The sequence below is a fragment of the Nanorana parkeri genome, unplaced genomic scaffold (genome assembly GCF_000935625.1).
Source record: "Nanorana parkeri isolate BGI_ZX_2015 unplaced genomic scaffold, ASM93562v1 scaffold1588, whole genome shotgun sequence".
Classification (NCBI taxonomy): domain Eukaryota; kingdom Metazoa; phylum Chordata; class Amphibia; order Anura; family Dicroglossidae; genus Nanorana; species Nanorana parkeri.
The window spans coordinates 260,567-269,378 of NW_017307856.1; positions in this window are offsets into that span (position 1 = coordinate 260,567).

Sequence of the window (8,812 nt, forward strand, 5' to 3'; positions counted from 1 at the left end):
TTTCCATAAAAAGGCCCACCAAAATCCTCAGCACCAGGCCCCTGATCCTCTTAATCTGGCCCTGAGTGTGATAATGGAAGAAAAGAAGCTCACAAACTATACTAAACTGACTCCTATTGCCCAATTTCTATTCAGGGCTTAAGCTTTTTTTTTTTTTTTTTTAAGGAAATCATTCTTTAGCTTATTGATCTGCTGTGGCTGTTACTTCCACTGGTCAATTCAGGCCTTTTACCACATGATAAAAAAAATCAGGCGTGGCAGCCAAAATTACCTAAAGTTTTTTTTTTTTAATTAAAATTAGTCTGATTGTGGTGCTGCTGATGTTAAATTTCTAATAGGATTCGACACATCGAATTTGGGTAGATTCACCCATCCCTAGTAGGGACTGTAAAAAATCCAAGACAGTGGCCAGCTTGGTGATCTGATTTGTATTTCTTATACTTATTACTCAGGGATTTTCACTTTCTATGCTGGGTTGGTGGAAGCGGAACAGGGTTCAAGTTTTATGGAGACACAGACATGTTACTTAGTGAACCATGCCTATCTTCTTCATTCACTGCTGTCTCTTTATTAAGTGAAATTCTAAAACTATGTGAGAACCCTGGCCTTTGAGCAAATTTAGAGAGAATCTAAAAACTACGTGAGAATCCCAGCCCTTGTGGGCATTTGCAAAAATTTGAAAAATATGAGAAAATTCCGGTCCTCAAGGACATACCTGATCAAACTAGATCATTGCAGTTCTTTGGTTATTTGTAGAAGTACGTATTAATAGTTTTCTGTTGTAAGTTTCATTTACATGTTTTGTGTTGTTATGTGGCATGTGTCTTAGCTGTCATTCAATAGACCCACAGTCTCAAGTAGCATGGGCCCCAACGATTCCTGGGCATACTTCGACTTTTAGTTTAGTCCCCATCAATATAGGAACAAGGTGCTGTGCCAGAAGCCCCCCTGCCAAGGTACCATCCCACGTTTGAGGGGATATGTGGCCTGATATGGTTTAAGAGGTGAAAGTAGTACTGATTGTTCCTCACTGACAAAAAAAAGGTAATAGCAAACAAAACACATACCATTGTTCTTCAGCCTCTAGGAAAAAGCCAAAATGTAGAACGTGCCTCTTTGAATAATCAATCACAGAACACATAAACACAAATTACTCATAGTTGAATTAACAGAGGCTTCTTTATGACTGCTTGAAAAAACACCTCTAGGATCTGTAGTAAGTATTCCAAGGGTAAAATTATTATTCAGTCTTTATTCAGTTTCATATTAAAATAAAGAAACAAGCAATAAATGGTCAGTTATATCAGCTCCTGCCTATAGAGCTTACAATATAACAACCCCACCAATCATAATTCTCACATGCACGATAGTCAACTGTTTATAGAACTTAACTGACTTACTAGTATTTTGTTGAATAGCGGAAAAAAACAGAGCCCACCTTCACCTAAACCCATACAAAAAATGGGCAGAGCATACATAGTCTGGGCAGAAAATATCCTTGGTGCACATTGAATCAATGATACCAGTGCTGCAAGGCAAGGGTGCTAACAACTCAATTACCATATTTCATATGCCATATCAAAATCCGATCTTAATAATTATTTAATTAGGGTAGGTGGACCTTGGAATAGTACATTAAAGTCATACTGTAAGCATAACTCCTTGTATTGGCCTTGTGTCATTATCTGCTTTATTTGACATATAAATGTGTATTTTCATGTTGCAAAGCCTGTATGTGTTGATGATGCTAATTCTTTGCGCAATAAATGTATCTAAAAAGCAGTAATTCTGTACTGAGAACTGCTGGGGATTAATTTTATATTCTCTTATCTTGACAGATCATCTTCTATTAATACTAGGTCAAATTGAAAACAGTCAATGTTCTTTTGAAAAACTGGAAAAATGCAGAATGGTCAAGAACTATCTGCATGAGCTGCCTGAAGGTTCAAATACTAACACTGCAAATTGCTTGTCATATAATGTAACAAGTGAGAAATTAGATAAAACATCTGCGTAAAAAGTAACTTCATCATAAAACATCTATGTATTATATTATATATATATTTTATTTATATAATAATTATGATCAAGAAGGGCTCATGCACACTGCCATACAATATCCTTTAATCAGCAAAGCCTTTTATTTTTACAGATCTGAATGCACACCTTTTGTTTCTTATGGGCTAATACTCATAGGGGGGAATTTATCACAACTGGAGCAGACAAAATCTGGAGCAGTTGCCCATGGCAACCAATCAGCTTCTCTCTTCAGTTTGTTCAATCAAGATTTGAAAATGAAAAAATAAAAGCTGGTTGTCATGCACAGCTGCTCCAGATTTTGTCTGCTCCAGTTTTGATAAATTCCCCTCACAGTATGTAAAGATCGGTAAATTCATTCATTCAGATCCATTAAAAAAAAGGAAAATCTGTGTCTGAGGTACGGTGTAAGGGCTGTATTTTACAATGTATGTATGTATGTAAACATTTGTGATAATGTTTGCATACTGTAAGTACAATGTAGAGAACAAATGTAGTCTATTGGCCACCACTGCTCAGGGACGGCATGTAAATATCAACAATTGATTCCGGAATTGTGTGGGTGGTGCTAGTGCTCCTTATGCATACTGCATTATGGGCTGTTCTGGTGGCAATCAGTTCCCCATCAGGAATGCATAAAAGTACATGGGGGAGCCAGTTCTAGGGGGTTGCAATTCCCCATCAGATTTGCTCTGGCCGCCGGTGGGAGAAGCCATTTCTGTCCATGTATAATTTGACTGACCCTGGCAATATTTGGTGTCAGTATGAGGGATTGGCATCCTTCATTGCTAGGAATTACGGGGAAGAAGCCGCCTGTTTTTAGCAATGGTGGGCGTCCAGTAGAGGCTGCTTACACAGGATTTTGATGTCAGCTTCTGCTAGCAAGACCTGCATACTAGTTAACATACTTTTAACAGGGCCATGTGCATGAACGCTACAAAAAAAATTTGGAAAAATTAATGCTCAATATTTCCAGCCACCATACAGTAATGCTTGTTTTTTGTTTTGTATGTATAATAAGTTAACTTTAAAGCCCAGCCCTGGGCCCCTATTCTTACCCTCCTTCCTAGAGTATCCCTGCCCCCCTTTAGAGCTCCTGCCAGCAGTACGTTAAGTATTATTTTTCCTACTTTTCTAGATGTCTTCTGGCTGGTTGCATGACACGCTGCATCCTTTGCTTCTCCTCCAGTGACGGGTGATGCTCGATGATGCAGAGAGCAGCCCTGGCATGATAAAATAAGCATGTTCACCTTTGTCAATATACTTCGATGCTCAGGGGGCAGGAAAATGATGCCCTGCGAACACAGTCTTTACCTTGGTCATCTGGGTTGAGTGACACTGAGCGTCATTTAATGTGGAAGACCGAGGATAACTTGTGATGAAGAAGTGGTGGACAGTTCCAGATTGAAGGTGAGTACATCAGCTGACATCCCATATTATATCACTACTCTAATAAGGAAGTACTATACTACACCCTGATGCATCCAGGGATAAAAAGCTGGCCCCTCAAACATGATAAAATGTGGTCCTTTGGATCACTTTTTACCAGTTTATTATCATGAATATTCCCCAGGCTTAGCATATAATAAGGTTTATTCAGTATTTGCCTAATCAGTTGATTTCTAATTATTGTCTGCTGTGTGATAAAACTAAAGTAAAAAAAAAAACTAAATAAAATCACCCCTAAACCAGTAACGTTTCCATTCAAGCTGCATTTTGGCTGACTTTAACTTGGCCTATTGAATAGATAGTCAGCAGGTTGGACCTTGATAGGTGTGTATTATTTTTATAAATGCATGAAATCATCTTTTCCTGCAGCACCATTTATTTCCAGATAACAAAAGAAATGTGTGATTGGATGTAGAGCTCAGCCTGAAGATAGGAAAATAAAATTAAACAGTACATTGTTTTTTTTAATAGACCTCATTTATCTTTTCTCAGACTTCAAAGTTATGAGGAATCTTAAGAAGGAAATATACTAAAGGTCAGACTTCCATGGTATGATCATATTCATGATTAAAAAAACATACTGTAAGTGTTTAAGTCAGCTGTTCTGAAACAATGCTAGGGTCCCGTATGGCTGAATCAACTGAACAGAGGTAAATTAGGTGCAGTATAATCCTCTGAGGTTAGGGACTTTCAGGAGAGAGTTCTTGCTGTATGATTCACTCAGTGTCAACACTGTATGTAGACACATGACGTGTATGACATTCCAATGAAGAGAATAATAAAGTGCCCAGTTTACCATTGGCACCATATAAATTTTCCAAATCATGGTGGTGATAGCTAAGAAAATATCAACTTGTCCATCAGTGTGAGTTCTTGAATGTGTTATAATTTTGTGTCTGCTTGTGAAGATGTAATGCTAACAAAAACATTATTTTTCATTTAATAGGTTTGATGATCAGCAAATTATTAAATTAGGGGGAATGTTTCCAGCATTTATTTTAAAAAATACAAAATTTAAAGGACCATTATCATAAAATACATAGGGGTCTATTCACAAAGCAGCCGTAGCTTTGGCCGATCTTTCGGCTAGCTTCGGCCCCAGGACCCCTTCGGTTCAGTAGAACTGAAGGGCTGGTGTACGGGCTATTCACACAGAATAAAGAAAAAAAAAGAAAAAGCTGTTTTTTTCCCCTGGGAGGCCTGGAGCAGGAGAGTTTTTTCTTCTTTTTTCCTGACAGGAGCAGAACTGCCGGCCAATAGAAAATTGTTGGGCAGAGCTAGCTGTCATTGCTAGCTCCGCACAATCGTTTTCTATTTACTTTTTTTGTACTTTTTTAACAATTTGTCTGTCCTGCTCGGTCCCTCCGCTCAGCGGCATTCGGCTATTCACTCACTGCTGTTCGGCATCTATAAGAATAGATGTTGAATCGGCTGAGTCAAACTCCTTCTGCACTTCGGGTCAGCCGAACATGCTGAGCATGTTTGGCCGACCCGAAGCCACGCGAACCAAGCCGATGTACGGCTGATTTCAGCCGATATACGGCTGAAATCAGCCGTACAAGCCTGAAGTGAAAAGCCGAACAGTGTTCGGCTTTTCCTCACTTGGGGTTGGTTGTTCACTCGGCTGCCCTCTGCAGTTTAGTGAATAGACCCCATAGAGTGGAAGTTACCAAAACTGGAGAGGACAAAATCTGGAACAGTTGCCCATGGTAATCATTCACCTTCTGTCTTTCATTTTCAAAACTTAAGTCAACAAACTAAAGAGAGAGACTGGTTACTATGGGCAAGTGCTCCAGATTCTATCTACTCCTTCTTCAGATCTGTAATCACAGTGTCTGGAAGGAGGAAGACTTCCAGCACCGACTCTCTTTATTCAGAATCTCCATTAACTCGGAAGTTTTTTATTGCATGTGCTAAAAAAAAATCTTCCAGGGCCACACAGGACCCCTTTTTCAATGCATAAGAATTGAAGTATGATAAAGAAATCATCTTAAAAACTGCTGACAAAAGAGATTGCCTTTTTGTCCTTGATTATTCTGAATATGGCAACCGAATTCTTAAATTATTAAAGGATGAATCCACATTCTTATAAGCTATAGACCAACTAACTAATAGATTACAGAGGACACAGCAAAATTCTTGATGTGGAATTCCCAATATAGCCTGCAATTTATGGACTTCCAAAAGACCATAAAGGATTAGATTTATTGAAATATCATCCAATCATCTCTGGACCCAAGAGCATCACACAACCTTTGGTCAAATTTATTGACCTTCATTACAACCTTTTGTTTCTACACTGCCTTTTTTTAAAAGATAATTCAGATTTTTTTTAACAGAAATTGACAATGTACAATTAATAACTGTGTGGATATTCACTAGTATGGATATTTAATCTCTATACAACAATATCCCCAACAAGGCTGGCACCATCGCTGTTAAATATTTTACTGTTTCCACTAATATTTATTCTGAATTTATTTTACAGGGTCTAGACCTATTCTTAGAGAACAACTTCTTGAAATTTGAGGAAAGACTGTTTAAACAAATCACTGATAGTGTTGTGATCATAAACAGACACAGATAAATTTTTATTTATTTTATATTTCTATAGTGCTTTTCTTCCTGGGTACTCAATGTGCTTTATCTGCTGTTGGGGCAGATGGTGAAGCAGCCATCTTGGGCACATGAAGTAGAATATTATACTAGGGCCAATTTTAGACAGACGCCAATCAACCTATCAGAATATATTTTGGAATGCGGGAGGAAACCTATATAAGCTCAGGGAGAACATGCAAACTCCTATACAGAAAGTGTCCTGACCAGGACTAAATTGAGGATACCAGTGCTACAAGGCACTAACTGCTAAACCACATCCTACAAAGTGACACAAATGCCTGTACTGAGGTCAAATGACTACCACTTCATACTTACACATAAAGTAAAAATTTGAAAGATCTCTTGGAGCAGATAATCTCTTTGATAAATATCAAAAGACCTCTTTTAAAATATCAGACAGAAAGGGTTGTTTCAAGTGCCACAAATGTAATGCGTGCAGCACTCGGATTTTTGGTTCCAAGTTCACACATCCTCATTCCGTTCTGTACACTTATTGTATTTACAAATATTTAACTGTGACATAGAATATTGCATTAACCTTTTAAACTGCCCATGCTCATTGGTCTATATTGGGAAGATGACCTGACATTTTAAGTGTTGGTTCCAGAAGCACAAGAGTGACATAAGGGTAATGCATGTGAACTATAATTTGCAAAAACCAATTAACCATGACAAATCTGTGGTGGTTCATTTTGTTCAAGCTCAACACCAAACTCATGTGATGAGAGAGATGGTCATTGTCCACTTCCCTAGAACTGGTCATAGTGGTGACACAAATCATATCCTTCAGTAAGAATACTTCTGGAAATTCCCAGGAGAGATTTCACTTACAAATGTGTCTACAGGAAGTAAAGGAAAAACATAAAACAACAAAAAAACTATTTCCTACTTCCACAATAAAAAAAAAAAAAAAAAACACTTGTATGTCTATACCTTAATAAAGGGACCCCGTGCTCCTATAGCATTAGCTTTTGCACAGATAATAACATTTCTGGATTAATGAAGACTCTTCTATGGAGCAGTGACTTCCTTACTACCTGCTCCCTGCTACATGTGTGAGATTAAAGGTTTGTTTGTTTTTTTAATTTTAAACAGTGCCCTCAAAAAGAAAAGGTAGACACGTTACATTTTCACTTTGCTTATTTACATTCTAAGTGTATATTTTTGCTGAAATGCTCCCATACCATTGTATGTTATATGAAATGTTATCATTTTCAGTTTTCCCCAAGTTCCACATTATATGAAATAAATTAGTTAATTCATATACCATATACCATTAGTTTGCCAAATTAATACAGGATTTGTTTTATTATTTTCATTATCTGAGCAATAAAAGTGTTTAAGCTCTAATAACATTGAATATATCATGCTTTTAAATGGTTAACATGTTATAATGAATTACAAAAGTTGAGGTACGTTAACACAATAATATATTGGCTTCCTGTCAAAAAAAGAAATAACAAGCATATCAGAAAGCACCACAGCTATGGAGGTAATATATTGTATGAGTTTCATAAATAGTTTGTATAAAACCTGTGAAAATGATTATGTTTTGATGACAAATTGCACCCTGTCAAGTACGGCTACAAATTTTGGCCTACGAACAAAGCATGCTATAAGGAAGAACCTGGCTTTTCAGGTTCTTCCAGGTTCTTCCAGGTTTTCCTAAATGTAGCTGGGATTTGGAGCTCTGGTGATCTCTTAGAGCTCTGGGTGGGATGAGATCTCCAGTCCTGGGGCCAGGTGTTACCAATGACCAGTATAGCTGGATCAGGTGGCTGAGAGCAGCCTTATTAGGAGTCTGGACTAGAGTTCAGAGAGTCGAGTTGGAGTTGTGTGTGTGCAGGAGGCACACGGACACACGCAGACTCGGGTCTGGGCGCACAAGGAACAGCCGGGGGAGGCTGGGAGAGGTCAGGAAGGTTGGTGACCTAAGGGACCTGTTGGACGCACTGCTGGGAGAGCAGTGTGAGAGCCCACGAGGGGAGAGGTCAGGAAGGTCGGTGATCATAGGACCTGTGGGACACGCGGCTGGGAGAGCAGTGTGAGTGTCACACTGAGGTGTGCTGGGAGCCTTGGAGCTGAGGAAAGCTACTAAGGACGGTATTTGCTGGGGAAGGTCGATTATCATGAAAAGTGCATGAAATGTTCGCCTTTATGTGAACAGGGGAAGGCTACCCCGTGGATGACCAGAGACTTTGTGTTTGCCTTTTTTTAATAAACTGCGTTTTGCTTGACTTACCTGGACTGCAGTGGAGTGTCCTTGTTACTATATATACAATGCAATAAACCCTGCTGCAAACTTTGCCAACATATATGTGACAGAAATACAGCGAGTCACAATAACAAAGCGTACACCATTAAGGGGTCATACTCATGCACATTTGCTAACGTGGTGTACATGATACAGTGTTCAGCATGTGACAAAGGTTGTTACATTGGGGAAACTGGCCTTAAGCTGCAGCTCAGGATGAACCTACACAGGAGCTCGATCAAGAACCACAAAGAGGATAAATATTGCACTCCATTAGGACATCACTTCTCCCAGAAGGATCACTCCATCCAAAACCTCAAAATTAAAGTACTAAAAGGGAATTTTAAAAACTCTCATGAAAGGAAAACATTTGAGATGAAAATGATTTTACATTTCAACGCCATAAAGGAGGGACTTAATGTGGATTCTGGTTTTCTGACACACTACCAGAAC